Source organism: Trachemys scripta, chromosome 2, assembly GCF_013100865.1.
Source record: "Trachemys scripta elegans isolate TJP31775 chromosome 2, CAS_Tse_1.0, whole genome shotgun sequence".
NCBI classification, from domain to species: Eukaryota; Metazoa; Chordata; order Testudines; family Emydidae; genus Trachemys; species Trachemys scripta.
Genome location: NC_048299.1, coordinates 35,720,672 through 35,741,392, shown reverse-complemented (window position 1 = coordinate 35,741,392; position 20,721 = coordinate 35,720,672). Strand labels below are relative to the sequence as shown.

Below are 20,721 nucleotides of genomic sequence, written 5' to 3'. Positions count from 1 at the left end.
TTTATAAGAATTAAAGATTTCCCAGCTTGGAAAATTTCAGTCCAAATTGTTCTAGTTGGAGAATTTAAAAGCAACTGGAAACAGGGTCGTACAATGGGAAGCATCTGACAACCTTAATAACAGGCATTGCCACCAGCCCTGCGTATAACATTTGGCCCTCTAAGAGGTCAATTTCCCAGAGCTGAAAACTATTATGAGCAAAAGTGATTGGGAGGAAATACTTAATCTGAATGATAAGTAGGAGTTGTTTAAAAATATTTTACTAGCTGCCCAAAATGCCACAATTCTGCAATCCGAAAAGAAGGCTATGCCTGGTTGAGAAGGGAAGGGAGTGAAAGCAGCAATAATAAAATAAAATAACCCAATATATTTTACAAATGGGGAAAAGGAGGGTAGTTCATAGCAATGACTATAAATCAGAAATTACACAATGCAGACAATTGATAAGATAAACATATTAATGAAAAGTATTATGGCCATTAGTGTTAGACAATAAACAATTTTATTTTTGCATACCCGTCTTCATGCAGTGCTTTGAGACCTACTAGTGAATAACCACTGTGTAAATACAGAGCACTGCTGCTGTTGTTTTTAAATGGAATCCAAGGGTGATCGCTTTTGGTTCCTTGTTTAAGCTCTAACCTACACTCCCCTTGAAAGCCAAACACAGAATCTCAAAATTCCTTCATTCAGCATTGTCAGGCAGATAAACTGATGCACGTGCTTGAATGTCTTGTTTTTCAGTTTCCTTAAAAAAAACAAAACAACAACAACAACAAAAAAACAAAAAAAAACCCTACAACACCACACGCACAACGTGGAAATTCAATACAAAAAGTTGAATTAGAAGAACATAAAGTTTGCAAAAAGTGAAATGTTAACAAGTTAGGAAGTTCCAAAATTAATTATTTTTACTCCTTAGTACTATTTAATTACATTATCATACTACCTTCCCCCCCCCCCCCCAACCCCATGCTTTATTCAGTACACAGCTTGGATAATGAATCAGGCAGTGTTAGGTAGTAAATAAGGCTGTTTATCTGTAGCATCCTTGACTCAGACACTGGGGATGTTGGAAAATGTGTAGTGAATGAACTAGGAGGCTGCAGAAAGAAAGAGCGGTCTTGTAAATTTGCTAAACCACTCAGAACTTGAAGAACTAGGTTCTGTGTCTGGTTTTGCCACAGAGTTCTTATGTGATATTGGGTAAGTCATTTAGATCAAAATTTTCAGAAGTAGCCAGTAATTGTATGCTCCTCAGTGTTTGTGTTTCTAACTCCAGATGTCCAGGACTTTATAGCAGTACTGAGCACTCTCCATTCTAGTTGAAATCTGTTGGAGCGGTGAGACCATACCACCTTTGCGAAAAAAAGCAGACTTAGTTGGGTACCCAGAAATTAAGATGCCCAAAGGGGACATTTTGCCCTTAACGATTGCACCTCAGTTCCCAATCTGTAAAACAAGGATAATACCACCCTACTCCACAAAAGTGTTGTGAAGGTAGGTTGATTAATGCTTGTGAGGAACTCAGATACTATGGCAATGACTGCCTTATGGAAAACCAGGAAGTAGTAAAAGCTAGAACTGATAGGAAAAAGGAAATCCCTTTCTCCCCCCGCCCCCCACCTCCCCAAAAAAATCCTCCCAAACCAGGACAAAACATCAAAGATGGAAATGTTTAGCTTCCTAGTTGTCTGTCTAGAAGGCTCTTGTCAGTTTTATTTTCTGCCAAATTGATAAGAGCCTTCCAGCCCAGCTACCAAAGAGTTAGAAGGCCCAGTCACTCAGCCTTCCCCCAGCCTTGGGGCTAAAGATTCAGAGAGCCTGAGCACTCAGACTCTGGCCCTAGAGCTGGGATGGAGGCTGAAAGGTTTCTGCTTTTCCAACCCTGGAGCTGGGGCGGAGGCTGAGAGCCAGGACACTCAGCCTCAGCAGCCCTCCTGGAAAACTTGTGTCAATTTCACTTTTAGCAGAAGAGTGGGAAATTTCCTACAGAAAATTTAAGTTTTGCAAAAAGGGAATTTTTTGTCAGAAAAATCAGTCAGATGAAAAATTTCCAACCAGCTCTAACAAAAATTGTTTAATCAGTGCAGGGTTCAGAGGTTGTGCAGAAAATAAGGCATGGGACAACACAATGAATATTAATAAGGCCCTACCAAATTCACAGTCCATTCTGGTCAATTTCATGGCCAGAGGATTTTAAAATTGGTCAATTACATGATTTCAGATGTTTAAATCTGATATTTCACAGTTCTGTAACCATGGGGGGGCCTGACCCAAAATGGGATCAGGTTGCAAAGTTGTTGTAGGGGGGTTCCCAAGATTGCCACTCTCACTTCTATGCTGTCTTCAGAGCTGGGCTCTGAAGGCAGTACCCTCCCAGCAGTTAAAGGAGGTTCCTGGAAGTGGAGGTGTGAGTAGGATCTGCCCCATGTTGCTGGGAGCACCCCAGCCAAGGGTTCCTAGCTTGTAGTCCATGCCAGAGACAGATTAAGGTAGGTGCCCCCAGGCAATTTGCTAGCCCCTAGGAAAAATGAATGCGCCAGCCCTGGAAAAAGCCCCAGGGTAGAAGCCCCTATCGGGTCACTCCCCTGCAGGAGCCACAGGGAAAGGAGCCCCGGCTGAAGCGGCAGGGGGGAGAAGTTGCGAGCCCGGGCTGCCCCAAACCCTGGCTGGAGCGGCAGGGGGCAGACGCCCCAATCCCGGGCTACCCCAGCTGGAGCGGCAGGGGGCCAAAAGCCCCGAGCCCCGGCTGGAATGTTAGGGGGCTCAACCCCCAAATCTGGGCTGCCCTGAGCCCCAGCTGAAGTTGCTTGGAGGTGGATGCCCCGAGCCCGGGCTGCCCCGGCTGAAGTGGCTCGGGGGTGGATGACGTCCTGAGCCCCAGCTGCCCAGAGCCCTGGCTGGAGCAGCTCATGAGTGGACACCCCAAGCCCGGGCTGCCCTGGCCGAGGCTGGAAGGAGCGCAAGCCCACAGCCCCTGGAGGAGCTGCCGGGGAAGGAAGCCCAGAGCTCAGCGCCTGGAGCTACGGCAGAAGCCGAGGTGGGAGGGGAGGGGAGAAGCCCAGAGCCCAGGCTGCCCCGGTTGTGAGGGGGTGGAGGGGAAGAGGAGTTCTGAGCTGCCCTGGCTGGAGTAGCAGGGGGCAGAAACCCCGAGCCCAGGCTGCCCCAGCTGCAGCCACCAGGAGCGTAAGCCCCCAATGGAGGAAGCCCTGGGCACGGCACCTGCAGCAGAACGGGGGGTGGGGGGGAGGAAAGAGCCCAGGCTGCTGTTGTCAGGAGCAAAAGCCCCCTGCCTATCAGAAGCCGCTGTGGGAGGAAGCCCCGAAAGCCCCGAGCTCAGTACCTGGAACTGCAGCGGAAGTGGGAGGGGGAAAAAAGCCCAGAGCCCAGCTCCTGGGCTGCCGCAGTGCACAAGTGAGAGTCTATCAGTCTCATTTCTGCGCCGCCTCTGGATGTGGGTCTGATCTCCCCACCAAGAGCGGCTGTGCAGGGGAAGGACAACTCCTGTCCCTCCCCCGCATGGCTAGATTAGCAGCTAGGAGCCCCAGGCTCCCAGCAGCAGGGGAGATCAGATTTCATGGGAGAGGGCTGATTTCACACTCCGTGACATGTTTTTCACAGCCATGAAATTGGTAGGGCCCTAAATATTAAAGATAAAAATTATTGATCAGCTGCTTCACCATTCATTCACCTGTCAGTAGTTGTGCATGCATTCTGGTGAATGTTTGTTATTTTTTTAAGAGTGAGAGAAAAAGATTGAGAAAATAACTTAAAATTCACCAGAACATGTCTAAAACTTTCCAGACTCATTGTTTATTTGAAAATTTATCACTTGGAACAACTCTTGCACCCTCCTCCCCCACCTCTTTTCCGTTTCTGCTGCCATTTGTAGACAATATGACTCACTGGCCACCATGCCCCCAGTGGCTGTGCATGGTGTAGCAGGCTCTCCTTTGTATCTCGTTCTGACTGTCCTTCCAGCCCTGCAGTGGTCTGCTGCTTCTTGTAACTCAGCCCTCTGGCCGGGTCACTTTTAGTCCTGCCCCTTCCGGGAGAACCCAAGTACAATGTACCACTGGTCTGGAGGCCTCACACCAGAGGTTTGGACCAACTTCAGGCGTTTAGGACTGCCAGCCCTTGGCTCTGTGGTCTTCATGCTCCCATCCTACACAAGCTTGTAGGGGAACCAGGCCTGCTCTCTACTCTGGGTTCCAGCCCAGAGACCTTGAATGAAGCAGAGTTCGTTCAGACTCTCTGCTGTTTCCCTGGGCTGCTTCCTACAGTGGCCTTTAGGTAGGCATTTCTCATATCTCTTCCCAACCTGACTCTTGCAGGATCCAAAACAAAGGGGATCCAATCTAGTTGAGAAACAAAAAGGTTCTGCACCAGGCCTACCTGCCCCAAGGGTTTTAGCTCCAGCTGATCATCCTTCACTCTCCCAGCCAACCCCCATTAAGCTTGGCTTTTCCTCTTTTACCTCCTCTCTCCAGGATTGACAATTACTGCAGGTGTTGGAAGGCAAAGTTGATTACACGCACAGGCCTCATTAACCCCTCCTGGTCTAGTGTGGGGTTGGTATACCATCTCACACCTCCCCATTGCTTTCCTTAGCTGGGCCTCTGCTCCTTGTACTATACATTTACATTCAATGAGACTTTATTGGCATGACAAGCTATTCAACTGTTACCAAAATATAAGAAAAAGACAGACCCCTCAGGTATCTGTCAGAGATGCATACGACCACTTAAGATAGGTATACACAGTGTGTTTTGAGGGTTCATCTGCTGTGTGTCTGTTTGTCATTGCTGTCCATTCTTTGTCCAGTGGCAAGTTACTATGTAGGATGTACCATGCTGCTGTCTTTCCTTTATCCCAGAGTCAGGCACAATTTTTCCTTCTCACTTTCTGATGAGAAGTTTTTTGATTCCTGTTAATGTGAGGAAATAAGCTTTCTTGCATTTCTTTGCATTTGGACAGTGAAGTACAAATAGTCTCTGTCACCATCTCTTCTTTGTCATACTGGCTACACAGTTGCTCCTCTGAGTTTAAACTGTGCTTTATATCTGTTGGGTTGCACCTCTAGTTTGTGATAATTGATTCTGTATTTGCAGAGTCTGCCTTAGTTTTTCACATTTTACTATGATGAGGTTGTTTGATAGTTTTGTACGGGGATCTGTAGAAGTCTAGCATGTTGCTTTTTTTATTTGTTCTTATATTCTCAGTGATTAGTATACTGATGCTCTGGCATCTTAAGTATTTTTTGGTATTGAGCAGGATTGTTCGTGCTCCATTGGGCAGGAAGTTATAATTGTTAGACCCAGGGAGCAGATATATAAGTAGACCATAATTTCATTATAATGGCACAAGATTGCCACTAATGTTAGGTTGTGTCATGACTAACGGTAATATTTTGTTGCAGATATTTTTTAGTAAAAGTCATGGACAGGTCACGGGCATTAACCAGAAATTCATAGAAGCCTGTGACTTGTCCCTGACTTATGCTAAAAATATCCCTGACAAAATGGGAATGAAGGAGCATTCAGCATCTGCAGCGGCTGGAAGCTCTGGGGTCCCCCGCTGCCTGCTGGGGTCCTCCCACCATGGCTGAGAGGTTGGGGGTCACCTCATCACCTGCAGAGGCCAACAGCTCTGGAGACCCCCGACCCGGGCAGCTGCAGGGGACAACCTTAACTCTGCACTTCCTGGTTTTCAGAAGTTTGAGTTTTACTCAACTCAGCAATCTGCAAGGGGATGACATAACCCCAGCAAAACTAAACTCTGCATTAATGAGTTTTTTGCCATTGAATTTAGATGTACTTTTTGATCCTCTAGTTTAGTGGTTCTCAACCTATTTTCCATTGTGGGGCACATATGTAGCTCAGTCTGTATGTGTTATGCAGGGCCACATCCACACAATATATATACTACTTTTATGGCCCTGAGGATGTCACATGGGCCACAGCTGTGTGCTGATTGGACTGTAAGTTGCCTATGGGCCACGGGGTTGAGAACCATTGCTCTAGTTCTTCGTTGTGAAAGGGAGTGTTTGCTGTTTTGGCTGAGATGGAATCAAAAGTTAACTATTCTTTTCTGTATGTTGATTAAATGGGGGAAATCAGCCCAGTTCTGGTCTGTAGTCATTGTTGCTGGAGTTCCTGTGCATATGGGTGGATTTGTAGAACTGCACTTGTAGATTTTCTGTTGGAGTGTTATCCCAGTCAGCGTATGATTGTACTGTCAAATAATTTTAGCAGTAGTTTTACTAGGGAGATTGTATGTATCTAGTGGTTTCTTTATAACATAGAAGATCTGCTGACTTTTTTCTTTAATGCTTTTGTAACCAGTCTGAAGTGCCTTGATGCGTTTATTATGAGATGTAGGAATGTGTAATTTTAGTATGTGTTCAAGCTCCATGTCTCTGTAATAAAATTTGATTCTATTTTGGTAGTTCAGGGACTATTTTCCAAATTAACCTGTAGGGTCCATTTATTGCAGTAGGTTTCTAGAAGTAAATTTCTCTGTGAGGCCATTTTTTGTAGGTGATAGCATGACCAGGTCTTCAGCATACAGCAGACATTTTATTGCAACTACAGTTTCATCGTCAGCAGGCATCTCCCAGTAAGCAAAGCTGTAAGGCAGCTACAGGAGATGTGTAGAGAGCGGGGCCTGGGTAGTCAGGTCTAATGTTTAGAGTCAGGAGCCTGGAGCTGGGATCAGAGTTAAGTGCCAAGCCAATGGTTAGAGCTGGAGACAAAGTCAGGTGCCAAGTCACAGGTCAGAACCAGAGACAAAATTAGGAATCAAGCCAGGATTTGAAGCCGGAGTTAGCATCAGGTATAGGGTATAGGAACAGGTACCTGAAGCAATGCATGAAAGCGGGAAGCGGAAACAAACTAGGGTCTGGGATAAGGAGGACAGGAACCAGGAACAGGCTGGGAGGCAGGAACCAGGAACAGGTGGGAAGGCAGGGCTCAGGAGTCAAGCAAGTAGGCAGGGTCTGGAGTAGAGCCAGCCAAGGATTTCTCTGGTCACTAGGACGACTTCCTGTACCTTTTTCTGGTTCAAGTAGAACTTCCCAGAAAATTGGTGGGGCTGGATGTCTCCCCCAGTCAGGAGCTTTGTAGTTGGGGGCCCTTTGCAAGCTAGAGCTTCACTGGCCCCTTTCTCCAGTCAGTTAGGTGAGCTGCAGGTCTGAGCGCTACCTGAGGACCTGCAGGCCCAGGTTCAAGGCCCATGATTAAGGCTACATTTTAGTCATGGGTATTTTTTCTAGAAGCCATGGACAGGTCACGGGCAGTAAACAAAAATTCATGGCCCATGACCTGTCCATGACTTGTACTACGTACCCCTAACTAAACCTTGGGCCAGGGGACTGAAACCCCTGCTGGTGCTGTGGGATCCCTGCTGGTGCTGCCAGGGAGGGTTGACAGGGCTGGCAGGCTCCCTACCTGGCTCTGCGCAGCTCCCAGCAGCCAGCATGTCCCTGCAGCTCCTAGGGGAGGGAAGGCCAGGGGCGCTCCATGCACTGCCCCCACTATGAGTGCCAACTCCGCAGTGCCCATTGGCCGCGGTGGGGGGGAGTGTGTGCCAGTGTGTGTCCCGAGACTGTGCCATCAGCAGCCAGTGCATCTGGCCAGAGGCTGCTTGGGCAGCCCCAGAGCCAGCTGCGGTGGCCGCTGTAGAAGTCACGGAAAGTCACAGAATCCATGACTTCCGCGACCTCCATGATAGACACACAGCCTTACCCATGATCCCTCACAAAATGTGGCTTGCAACTGAAAGTAATCTTCAAGAATATTACGCAGCAGACTATCTTCACTCCTCCGGACAGTCAGGATGGTTGCAGCAGTGAATCTTCTTCCTTCCCCTAAAGCTTTTGCATGAGCCCTGCTCCTTCCTTCCAAGCTGCTCTGTTTACTTTTTTCCTAGTTCCCTTTTCTTCTCCCACTTCCCTACTGTGCTGCCCTGAAACTGAGCAACTGGTAGAAGGAAAGAAGTGGAAGAGAGACAGCTACTAGCTGCAACTCCAGCCCCTTTAGGGAAGATCCTCCTTCCCCATTTCCCCTCCCTGCACCTTGTCCACAGCCTCTCATGCATATAGAAAGGGACGGTCATAGGGTTTCACTTCCCCCTCTCTCTCATTCCCAGGCACAGGCTTAGTGAGAGGGCACAGAGAGCTGGAAAGAGAGAGGATGGCTCCATCTCTCCCAACAGTTCATTTAAAAAAAAATTGTTGGGGAAGAGAGGCTGCCCCCACTTTCCTGTATCTAACTTTGCATCTAGCAACAATGGATGAACATATTAGCTGGGGTTTTCATCACTGAGCTTCAGAGATAACAACCTAGTAAGGGGGACTAACCTCTCCTGTAAGGTTTGTCTTGACTGGGATCACAGGTGCTTTTAACACTTTTACTGTCAAGGGCCACCATCTTCCCTGAGGGCAGTTTGACTTGCATTGGGAATAATGGAAGGACATCAACATTTTGAAAGTGTGTCTTTGATTAAGGGAAACTGACGGCTTCACTCCAATTGAGAAACAGTAGGAGATGTCAGCCATTTTGAACGAGGGCAGTTCTTCATAGATTTGTCTGTAGCAGAACATTATTCATCAATCCTGCTGAAGAAGAATATTTCAGTTATGAAAAATAATGGTAAAAATGATTAAAGGGAAAAAACCTATTAATCCTAAAATAAAAAAAAATATTTAGAGTGTAGCCATGCATCAGATTTCAGTGAGTGTTAACTCTACGGGAAGTTTGAGGAGTCTATCCTATTTCTTTAGCAAGGTGACTTGGGACAAAAAAAGTCTGACACAGGATGCTAAATTTCTTAAGTCAACAATTTTCAAATTAATTTTAACTCCTAAACTATCAGAAAATTAATTCTTTTCTGTAATTTCTGTAATTAAGTACTGTAAGTATTGTAATTTTGAGGAGCTATGCTGTATTGTATAACAAAATGGTTGAATCCTTGTTTTAAATGCAAAACTGAATTCAACCTTAACTATGGAAAACAAAAGCCATGATTCAATAATGTATAGAATGCCTTTCATCCTTAAAAAATAATAGAATTCTATATAGGTTTAATCAGTCAGCTGAAATGTAGCCAACTCCTAGGAGGAAATAGTAGCCGTTCTGTACCTGCAACACTACTCTGTAATTTTTTAGTAGAGGGAAGTGTACAAACATAATTACTACGAGTTGTTGTATATTTTTATTTGAGTAACCTTTCTTTGAGTATTTGGCAGTATTAGGAGATTAACTGGCAGATACAATCCTCAAAGAAGGTGGGTCTGAGGAGATCTAGTTAAATAAGAGTGCTGGATTGCTCTTTCAAAATGGACCTCCGCTTTAAATATCTGAACTCTAAGTAGCAGCTTTACATCTCTTTTTAATACAAACATTTGTAAGACATATCATATAGGCTTCTTTGTATAAAAATATTCTAAGACCTTCAGAATCAAAACTGTCAAGTCCAAGTTGAAACTATTAGTATCACAGGCTTGGTCCTATTTGATTTTCCTGAAAAACCTTGGTAATAAAGCAATTAGAGCCGAAGACATACAGGGAGTATTTGTGTCCATCCAGAAGTACAGCAGTAGAACCTCAGAATTATGAAGACCTCAGGAATATTCGAAACTCTGAACAAAACATTATAGTGGTTCATCCAAAAGTTTACAGCTGAACATTGACTTAATACATCTTTGAAATGTTATTATGCAGAAGAAAAATGCTGCTTTCCCTTTATTTGTTTAGTAGTTTATATTTAACACAGTACTGTACTGTATTTGTTTTTTGTTTTGTTTGGTCTCTGCTGCTGTCTGATTGCGTACTTCCAGTTCCAGTTCGTAACTCTGGTGTTCGTAATTCTGAGGTTGTATTGTAAGGTATCTGTGAAAGTGCCAGCATGTCTGCCTCCTCCGGAACAGTACTAAAGGCATTGTGTGTTCTCTCATTTGGGAAAGAGGTCTGTGTTTGAGATCCCCCTTCCATCCCAAATCTGGAAGTAATCACAAAATGCTTGAGACACCTCTTATGATGAGTGTTGTGATGAGGAGAGGATGAGGGAACTGGGATTGTTTAGTCTGCAGAAGAGAAGAATGAGGGGGGAATTTGGTAGCTGCTTTCAACTACCTGAAAGGGGGTTCCAAAGAGATCTAGACTGTTCTCGGTGGTACCAGATGACAGAACAAGGAGTAATGGTCTCAAGTTGCTGTGTGGGAGATTTAGGTTGGATATTAGGAAAAACTTTTTCAGTAGGAGGGTGGTGAAGTACTGGAATGGGTTACCTAGGGAAGTGGTGGAATCTCCTTCCTTAGAGGTTTTTAAGGTCAGGCTTGACAAAGCCCTGGCTGGGATGAATTAGTTGGGGATTGATCCTGCTTTGAGCAGGGGGTTGGACTAGATGACCTCCTGAGGTCCCTTCCAACCCTGATATTCTATGATTCAGCTCAGAGTTCCCATTAATATATTGCCCTTGCCAGGCAGATGAAGGGGTGAAGGAGTGATTGAATGCATGATACTCCATGACCAAAGCTGTGCACAGATTTTTGACACAGTGAAGAGTGAGTTCTTCGTTGTCATTTTGTGTAATATTACAGAGGGGAAAATGCACTGAAGGAGCATTAAGGTTGCAAAGCCAAGCACTCAGAAGTTAGAAAATGCCAAAATTAAGGTTGCCCAGGCAACCTTAATTTGGCCCCTTTCTGCATATGCATTATGCATATGCATATCTTTAATTACATAATCTCAGACTATTTTTTCCACAGGGCCCTTGTCTCATTTAATGTACAGGATGGACAGTGCTTACTGAATGAGCAGCTATACAATATTTCATTTTATTCTCATCATTCAGTGTCTGGCCCCATGCATTATTTATTGCATCATTTATTTCCTGCTCTGAGTACAAAATTAATTTCCTTGGGGGGGGTTTCTGTGGTGCTTATCTGAACATCTGAGTTCTTCACATAAATTAATGAATTTATCGTCACAGCACCTATGAGAGGAATGATGGCATTATTCCCATTTTACAGATGGGGAAATAAGGCACAGAGACGCTAAGTATCCACTAATTTTGGGTGTCCAGTTTGAAATGCCCATGGCCTGATTTTTCAGAGACCATAGCATTTTATAGAACTTTATTTGTTCAGACCACTGGTCTCATTGACTTCATTTAGAATTCTAGGTACCTCAAGTTGGGCACCCGGAAAATGAGGAACATGCACTTAGTGGTCACCTGTGAAAAGCTTGGTTTAAATGATTTGCCTGGCATTACATAGGATCTATTGCAGAGGCAGGATTGAAATGAGATGACAGTCTCATTCATACCACAACTCTGAATAATCCCCACAGCAGGTCCATTCTGTGCATTGAGTGAGGTGGGGGTTTGGTGGATAAGTAAGGTCTTAGGAGGTTTCCAGAAACCTTGTATTATAATTATATGTTAATTTAAATAGGTACCCCATTTTGAACCCAAGCCATCATTCACAACCACAAATGATGGCTGAAGATGAGGATTAGACACTCTTTGGATTATCCACTATAATAGAGAACATCTGTGGCACAGTAACCATGGTCTAAAATAGCATCCTAATGATTCATCTCCAAATCCAGAGTCTGAAATAGGCACATACTACACGAATGATTAGTCTCATTTTTCATACATGGAAACTGTGCCTTTGGAAGCCACGATTCTCTTGGACCTTTTTTCTTCCGTTGGGAGAAGCTAGTCAGACAAATAGGAATCTTATCTTCCCAACCCTTTGTAATTTGCTATTCTCAAATGAACTGTAGCTCTCATTTAGATTTCAAGTAAGTCTGTCCTCTTAACATCCTACTCCTGCAGAACAAATGTGGAAACTCTTCCTTGGTCATTTCTATGGTTACAAACCTGTTTGTTTGATATTTTAGAGCTACAGCATAAAGATAGTGGCCATCTTAATCATTGAAGACCTCCCTGAGTGACCTTGAAAACTGGCTCATTTCTACATCTGTAAATGCCCAAAAGCACAGGTGAAATGCCCCTCAACCTGAATTTGATCATTTTTACTAACATCCTGATGTGTCCTTATTTGATCCAAAGCCCTGGAAACCAGGGACCAGGGAGAGTTTCTATATCCACTCTGCAACCTGCACTCATAGCTCCCGTGTTTTGGATCAATTTAGTAGTTTTCTTTTTGAAAATTATTAGAGTTAATAAGTTCTAGATTTAAACTACAGAGAAATGGGGGGTGTACTCCAGGTGCGGAACATCATGACCTCAAGCCATATCAAATTTTTCTTTTTGTTTAGAGCATGATCCTTTCATTCTCAATACATTTTATGGGTTTTTTACTTAAATTATAGTGTATGTTGCCTTATAACTTTTAGATCCAAAATAAAACATTAATATTTGCTAATGTTAAAACTAAACTGACTACTTCCTTCATCTGTGTAGGTCTTTCTCAGGATGATTTATATTACTTTCAGTATGAAGAATAATTAAAAATAGAGTAATAATACATCTGGAAATTGTGATATGATAGGGTCTAACCAGCACAATTCCTGCAAAGGGAAATCATGTTTCACTAATCTATTAGAATGCTTTGAATGTGTCAAAGTAGTGGATAAAGGAAAACCAGTGAACATAATTTATGTAGACTTTCAAAATAGCTTTGATGAGGTACCTCATAAGAGGCTCTTAGTCATGGGGTGAGAAGCAAAGTATTGACATTGATCAAAAACTAGCTAAGATCCAGAAAACCCTCTGTTCTTCCTGTTTCATAACACAAGAATAAAGGAAATTCAATTCAATTAAAAGATAACAAACCCAAAACTTTAAAAAATACTTTTTTACACAATATATAATTAGACTTTGGAACTCATTTCCAGAGGAAATTGTTGACATCAGGAATTTAGCAAGATTCAGAAATGGGTATGGATAATAAGAATATCCAATGTTGTAATAATTAATGCTAACAAAGTTTAGAGGCTAGATTACACATTATAGTTCAGGGTTGAAGCCAAACTCTATTAGAAATTAGGAGGGTTCTTGGACCTTCCTCTAGAACATATGGTGCTGACCATTGTCAAAAACAGGATACTGGACTAGACTGATAGATCCAGTATGGCAATTCTCACATTTCTATTTTCCTAACAATATTTCCAGATATGGTGGTGTCAGCAAATGCTATTACTCTACAGGAAGAGCCAGTATTTAGGTCAACATGTAGAAATACAGAGCACAGTTAAAGCACCCAAACCTTAACTTGACCCTGCAGAAATATCACGAGCAAAAGATTTTTTTTTTTAAATCCTTTTAATCTTATCTGGGCTTACGACATTATGCTGTAATGTAATCATAATTGTATGGTTCTTGTATAGCGTCGCAGCAGGGCAGAGTTAAGGTTTGGGTGCCTTAACTGTGCATTTCCATGTCTAAACTTGTTTGGATTTCTTCTAAATTTAACCTTTCCTCTTTATTTTCTGTGTTTGTAGTGTTTGTTTCTGTCATGTTTTACCCGTAAATTACTGCTTTGTACTCAACCTTAACTCCAGTTTGACATAGTCTTTATCTGGGAAATTAAATTGTTAATATTCAGGCTGATCTGAATGTCTAGTGGCAGCCCAAAACACTGCCATATGGGGGAATCAGATGTCAGGTCCTGAACTCTGTCCTCAGTTCCTAGGCCTTCAGGGGATGAGAGCGTTTATGGTAAAGGGGGAATGCCTTGTATCATTCTATAGTGGAGGTAATGTTGACTGACTTAGAAGATATTTCTCATCATCCCTCTACAATGAGAGAGGAGGGATTTCTGCATTATGAGGAAATGAAAGTGCAAGATAGTGACTTCCCTCCCAAACACAACAAAACACATTTTTATCTGATCGAATTATATTTAAACTTCAGGAGATTTTACATGAGTCAGTGATGTTAAGAAACTGTCATGTTAATAAGATTTTGAATATGAATTTATTTGTTCATTATTTCAAACCTGTTTTGATTAATTGTTGATTACTTCCAGGCAAAATTAGGTAAGACTTTTTCTTCTCGTTCATTATGACTGAGGATTTTGGGTGTGGGTGTGGGGAAGAGTAGTGTGGAAGAGGAATTTACAGCCAGAGGGAAAATTCCTTGTAACATGTGACTCAACTAGAAGAACAAAGGAATCATAGTTGCAAGTAATCCAGTATTTGGTCCAATTAAAATCTTTACCGTTTATATTTTCTTCTTGTTTCAATAAGATGGACTTCACATATTTATATGAACATGCAACTAGACTGATAGGCACTTGCATGATTTTGCACACTGCTGCATGCTGAGACAACTGCATCTGTGTTTCAGACTAGCAGTAAATGCTTTCTGCCTTCAAGCTGAAGCTTATTTAGCTTGGCTTATCTGGTGCTGCTGTAGCAACCATCAGTCTCCAGGCAACTGAGGCACATTGACCTCTTGGTTGAACTGAATGTAGCACTACTTCAATTTAGCTGCCTGAGACAATAGTGATGGTGTTGAATGTGAAAAATGTGAAATTTTCTAGTCTATATGCAGTGAAAGAAAACAAAAATATTTAGGTGAAATTGAATATTTAGGTGTGACTTTCAAAATATTGTACATCACTTTGTATAGTGAATCCTTTGTATCAAGCTTCAAAGTTCATTTCTGATGCAAAGTGCTTACAGGACACATATAAAATGTAGTGTATTTTGAAAGCAGCCTTCAGAGAGCAGTTATTCCTTGGACTTGGTTATTGTGGATGTTTTTTTCATCATTTGAATAACAACAAAGAGTACTGGGCTTTATTTAGGAATTTAAAATACCAATGTTTATTGAAAAACCAAGTCACTCATTACTACTAATATTTTGATATTATTATGGAATAATTATGAATAAGGTTTTTTTTTAATTACATTGTAGCATTAGTAGTTACCTTGGATCACGTTGGTTGATTTTGGAATACCCACATTAAGAAAATAAGACTACTGCAAAATATAATTTTGATAATGATTTTATTGCTAAATCAAATCCTGCTGTCTGGTGCCAGCCAGGATAAAGAATTAATTTGGGATTTCCAATATATAGGTTCTTGGTTTTAAGGAAGACTAATTTTCTTTTAAGTTTGATATTACCACAATCAAATTGGTTAACTGCCATGAGGTAGTGAAGTGGAAGGAATAGCAAACAAATTGACGTAAAAGGGAATCCAGAATCTTACTCTGAATGAAAGCTCAACATTATTTAGGTTGTGAAGGAGATGGTGAATCCCCAGAATCTTATACCTGTAGGCCCTCATTTTGAAAAATTGTGTAAGTTCTACTCTAAAAGAGTTTGTACCCTTATGTGATATTTCAACATTAAATATTGTTATAGTTAATTTGTCCATTTGTTAAACAATTAGAGTTGAATTAATGAATAATTTACAGAATATCCAGTTTAGTTAACATAGAAGGGATCAGTAAACCAGTAATACTATTGAGATTATAGATGTTTCACATTACTGGAAGATAGAAGAACTTCTACCCTTGTGGTTTTTAATGATTTGATGTGCCCTTGTTGTACAGTGGGCAGAGGTATAAATTAGTTTCTGTAGGTGTGCCATTAATTTTTCATTTTGCCTTTCAAATCCCACTGTGTTTCCCAGTTGTATTCATTCTTGCCTCTCAGAGAGAGTATTTGAGTGCTTTTGTTTGAAGGGTAGGGTTTTTTTTTTTCATTTAATTGAAAGATTTAGGCCTAAATTTAATCAAAACAATTGATTTCTCTTAAAACCAGCATTTGGTTATCTGTTTTTATAGCTAGAATCTTCATCGTGGTTACAGTTACTTAAATTACTTGCCTTCTCTGTGTTGATCTAAAAATCAATATAGTAGTTTAATTATTTAAAATCATAATACTGAAGGAATATTCATGGTTTGCATATACTTAAAACCTGATCTATATTTCAATTTACACACCAATGGAATTGTCCTTCTTGGTTGAGAAGTTGTCTGTTTCACTTCTAAATTAGTATGAGACTTCTTGTGTGATTCTATTTTCATTTGTCTAGCATGTTCTAATAGAATTCTCTAGTCAAATTGTTTTATTTCAAATAATTAAATAGTGAAAAATCTTGCTTGTTGAAATTTTCCTATGGATAGGTCAGTCCAGTTAATAAAATGGTAGTTTTGCCATTGATGAAAAAGTTTACGGGTTTTGAAGCACTTGAGTAAGGGCCAGGATATTTCTTTCAGAGCGGGAATAACTAAAGGCTACAGTAGGTGTTTGGTTTGTTTCCTTCTGCAGACATAAAAGTGATTGGATAAAGTGGGATTTGCTATAGGAAGTTCATGCTGTTCCCACTTCAGTCACCAGTAGTGTTGTAGGCTCTTGCACTGTGAAGAAGCAATAAGATGCATTGTTTTAATGTTTGTTGTGAAAACTGAATGAAAATTGAAAGAGGACAAATGAAAGTGTTGGCCTTGGGTTTTCAGCGGAATCACAAGTTTCAGTCCAAAAGCAGTTCAGTAGACACTTTCTATTATATGTCCTACATTACTTCATGCATTTGGAATGTTGATACGGTGACTCTAGGAAATAAATGTTGAAGCATTTAACTGCATTGAACCTTTTTTTAATTTTGGTTTTCAAATACCAGCTGTGTTTCTGGCTATCAGAAAAACACTAGAAAGTTTGACTGAGCATTTTTTCCACAGAAAGTTTAGCTCTAGATTGTGCCTTTAAAACATATCCCTCACTTGTGGTGAGGAGTTCCAGAAGTGATATATTGCAGCAAGTACCTCATAAGTAATTCTGTCTGACTCAGCCAAAATTTATTCTGGGTTTCCCTGGGAGTGTATGCTGCTACAGCAGCAATTTAACCACCCTTTAAATGGTATGGTGTGGAGCTAGCAGAACTGGAAGGGGTAGGGCCACTAATAACACGGAACAGAGGGTTCATTGCCTAGTGAAATTATAGCTGGTCCCCGTACACTGTCAGAGAGCCAATCATAATCTGGTGCCAAATTTATTGTTGAAATTTGTAAAACAAGAGGGATAACAGTCACATACATTGTTTTATCATACCTTTTAAAAAAGGGAAAAGAGCAGGTAGCCCCAAAAGCAAATTTCAACTAGTATCAGTCTACATCTACACATTTCAAGATACCAGTTTTGCGTGAAACTTGATAAATTGCTGCCTCTATTATTCCTTTCTTTTCCACTGTTAAATCTAGATTACAGTACTTGAAATGGAAATATTATTTTTGTACCAGAAATTTTGCAATGTCTTCCAAATCAAAGACAAAACTAATATGCACTTTATTTTTAATTACTGTGTATTTTGAAAATCCTACAACATGGTTTTGTATAGTGTTTTTTCCTTTAGAAAGTTTGCTGAAACATGATTAGTATTGACTGGTCAGCATGGTTGCTATAATTCATATAAAACAGGACATCATGACATGGTTATGAGTATTTTCTGTCACAAGACTTGCATTAAAAATGTGAAAAAATAACAGAATTAGACCATACTATTATGGCCTAATATACTATTTTGCTGTTCATATTTGAGGCACGCGGGCAACTTAAGTAAGAAATAAGAATAAATAATTTTTATTTTAAAGAAAAATTCCATCCCTCATTTAATGACAAATATCTCTGGGCTAAAATAGGCAATGAAATTATCTTCCATTTACTTTAAAGAATCACCAAAATATTGTGGTACGAAACTATTAGCAATTATTATATTTTTAATCAAAACGGAAGAAGTGTATTGATTAGATATAAAGCGATTAAGAAGCAGTCTTGGAATTGGTTGTTCAGCCCATTCTTGTTGTCCTATCATGAATGAAGGAGAGTTCAGTAATGGTTTAACTACAATTAAATCCCTCCCCCTTCTTTATGGAAACTCAACTGTAGGCATTTCAGCATTAGCCTAAACAATGGTTTTGAATATGTTAAGCCCCTAACAATTAGGGAGCAGTTTGGGGCATTGAATAATGTCGAATGATGCAATTGAACCTGACAGCTTCAATAGTCAGCCTACTCATGGGACCTGAAAGTTGTTCACACTTGGTTTCATCTCTCATCACACGCTGAGTATTAAAACCTTACTGGTGTGGAGCTCAGACAGAAATGGGGCCTGTTATCAGAAAATATTTCATGGCATAAAACTTGAAAGAAACAGGGGAATGTGCACACTCATGGGTTCTAAGATTATCAAGACCTTTCTGATAAAAATTTTATATAGCTAACTATTGGGTTCCTTGTATTCCCTTTGATTTTCTTTCATTGGCTCCATGTAACTTTTTTTAGGCAAGAAACTGTTTGTTTTTTCCTGGAAAATTAAATTAATTTCCAGTCCTACAATCTAATACTTTTTTGCTAATTTTAGAAACTTTATTGTTCATAAATTCTGTTCATTTTTATGTAAAGTAATACTTTTGTACTTTACTCCAAAGAAACATCAGTGTTGCTGATATCTTAAAAATATTTCACAGGGTATTTGTGTAACTTATTCAATTTAGTTGATTTGTACAAATAATTTTCAAACTTAATTAAAAATATATACGACTTTCCTTTTTACTATAGGAGAAATACATCAGAGGCCAATTAGAATTGTCATTTTTTCTTATTATAATCAATCATTCCTTGAATTATAGTGTGTTAACTATCTTCATCTTGTGTTGCTTTGCTCCTTTATTGAATTTTCCATAAATAAAATCAAAATACAATATATCTCTAATTTAGGCTTAGATCTATCTGTTGAAATCATTTTGAGTAAGATTTGTTTTCTGGGCATTAAAAATAAATATTTAGTTAAATATAAATAGTTACTATTTAAATTTTGTAAAAGTACATTTCAGCCATGTTTTGCAAGTTGGCTGTTAAAGAGAATCAGCTGAAGTAAAGAATGCTACAGCTTTAAAAGTGATGCATTTTAGAGCTTGTTTCAATCCTGTGACCTTAATGTGTATTGACAGGATGATTGCGCATTTTTAATAAATGCTTGCTACAGCCTGTTTCAACTGAGTGAAATGTGAAGCTCCTATTTCACCTTTAAATAATGCAGTATTCTAATACCTTCCTTACTTTCCTGTCAGATGAAGTCATCACGTACATAGTAATACTTTTCAGATCCATATTCCTGACGTTTTCCTTCCTCATAAAAAGAATATAGTTCTAAGTTTTACCGCCAGCTATTTGAGCAGTTCTGTTAAAGTGAGCTTTTTCTAGAGGAGTTGCATAAGATGTGTGATGTCACTAGGAATTCTGTAGTTCTAACTTACGTCACAGGAAGTCTTAAAATATTCTTTTAGTTAAAGTGTAAGCAACGATTTATATGTAGGTAGTGAAGCACCACTTGTGGAAAACCTCAGACTCTTAAATATTGTTCAAATCATGCCAACCCTTTTGATCTGGTATGTCAACCCACATAGCAAACATTTAATTTCTTTGATGTGTGTTGTTTTGCGCTTTAATAGCTTCTCAGCAGAGACTTGCTGTTCCTTTCAAGCTATGTAGATCATTCTAACTAATTTCATCTAGCTCTGCTTATGAATTTTTTTGTTAATTTCAGTCTACTAAACATGTTTTGTTTTTGCCGATTATGGCAGTTCTGCCACTATTATACATTTATTTGTAATCTTATACATACTACTTTATTTTAGTTTTATTAACCTTCCTGTGAATTAAATAGAATGAGAATAATGGGGGCGGAAATCCAATCTCTGCAGCAGAAGTCAAAAAGGTACACTACTCGCTTGATTTTTTTAAAAATCTCACTCTCCTGAAATGCTAGCACTTTGAACTTTCAAAAATTAAAAACTAATAAAACATAATTCACATTGATTAAAGGATAGAAATACACTAATATAATTTATAACTGCCTCAATGAAACTTAAATTTGGAATATACAGCGTTTTACCTTATTGGTCTTGTCTTTTTTAAGTATAGGCGCAGATAATACCTTTGGTTAACCTTCTGTTTATTACCGTTTTCTTCAGAGAAAGTGTTTACCAGAAATTTGTAATTCCTATTATTTGCATGAGAGGAAAAATGAAAGGTTACTAACAAATAATGCTAGTCGATTTGGAGTCATGCTATAGGTGTTTATTGAGGAAAACAGCTGGAATGGTTCAGTGTTGCCTGCCTCCATCAGTAAGTGTCACTGAACTTAGTGGAAATTAATGTACTACATTTCAGGGACATATTCACATAAACAGGTAAGTGAAAAGACTTGCAGTATTTTAAACGGCTTATAACTTTTTGAGATTTAATCTAATGGAGATGTTCTACAAACCTTGAAATAAGGGCCAGATTCTCCATACTTGGTGAACCTGTGAGCGTTTGTGATTTATGTTCTTATAAAAAGAAATCTATTAAAATGACAATTGTCTTACAGAATTTCTTGTTCCTACATTTTATGTTTGTTTATTCTAACAATATACTCAACAACAGAAAAACTTGAATACAAGTACTGGTCATGATTTCTCACCAGTATATAGTAAATACAGCATCATTGGAAACAGTTTTGTGAATTTGTAAAAGTCCATTCATCAAGTTTAATACGTTGGCTAAAAGCCAAACCTTAATGGCAGTGTATGATTCTTTCCAGAGACATAGTTTACACTGTGTAATATTTTTCTTGTAATAACCAGTATGTGTCTCTTGTCTCTTGTGTGCAGTTATATATGTCAAAATGTCCTGCAACTTGACTTCCCTGCTGTTCACCTTCTTTTTTACATCTCAAAAAAATAAGCA

General features: G+C 40.0%; 1 protein-coding gene across 9 annotated transcripts in view; it reads left to right on the top strand.

The window, feature by feature from the left end:
• Positions 1–20,721, top strand: part of MLLT10 (MLLT10 histone lysine methyltransferase DOT1L cofactor) — a 233,769-nt gene that overhangs the window by 192,323 nt on the left and 20,725 nt on the right. The gene's annotated exons all lie outside the window — the stretch shown is intronic.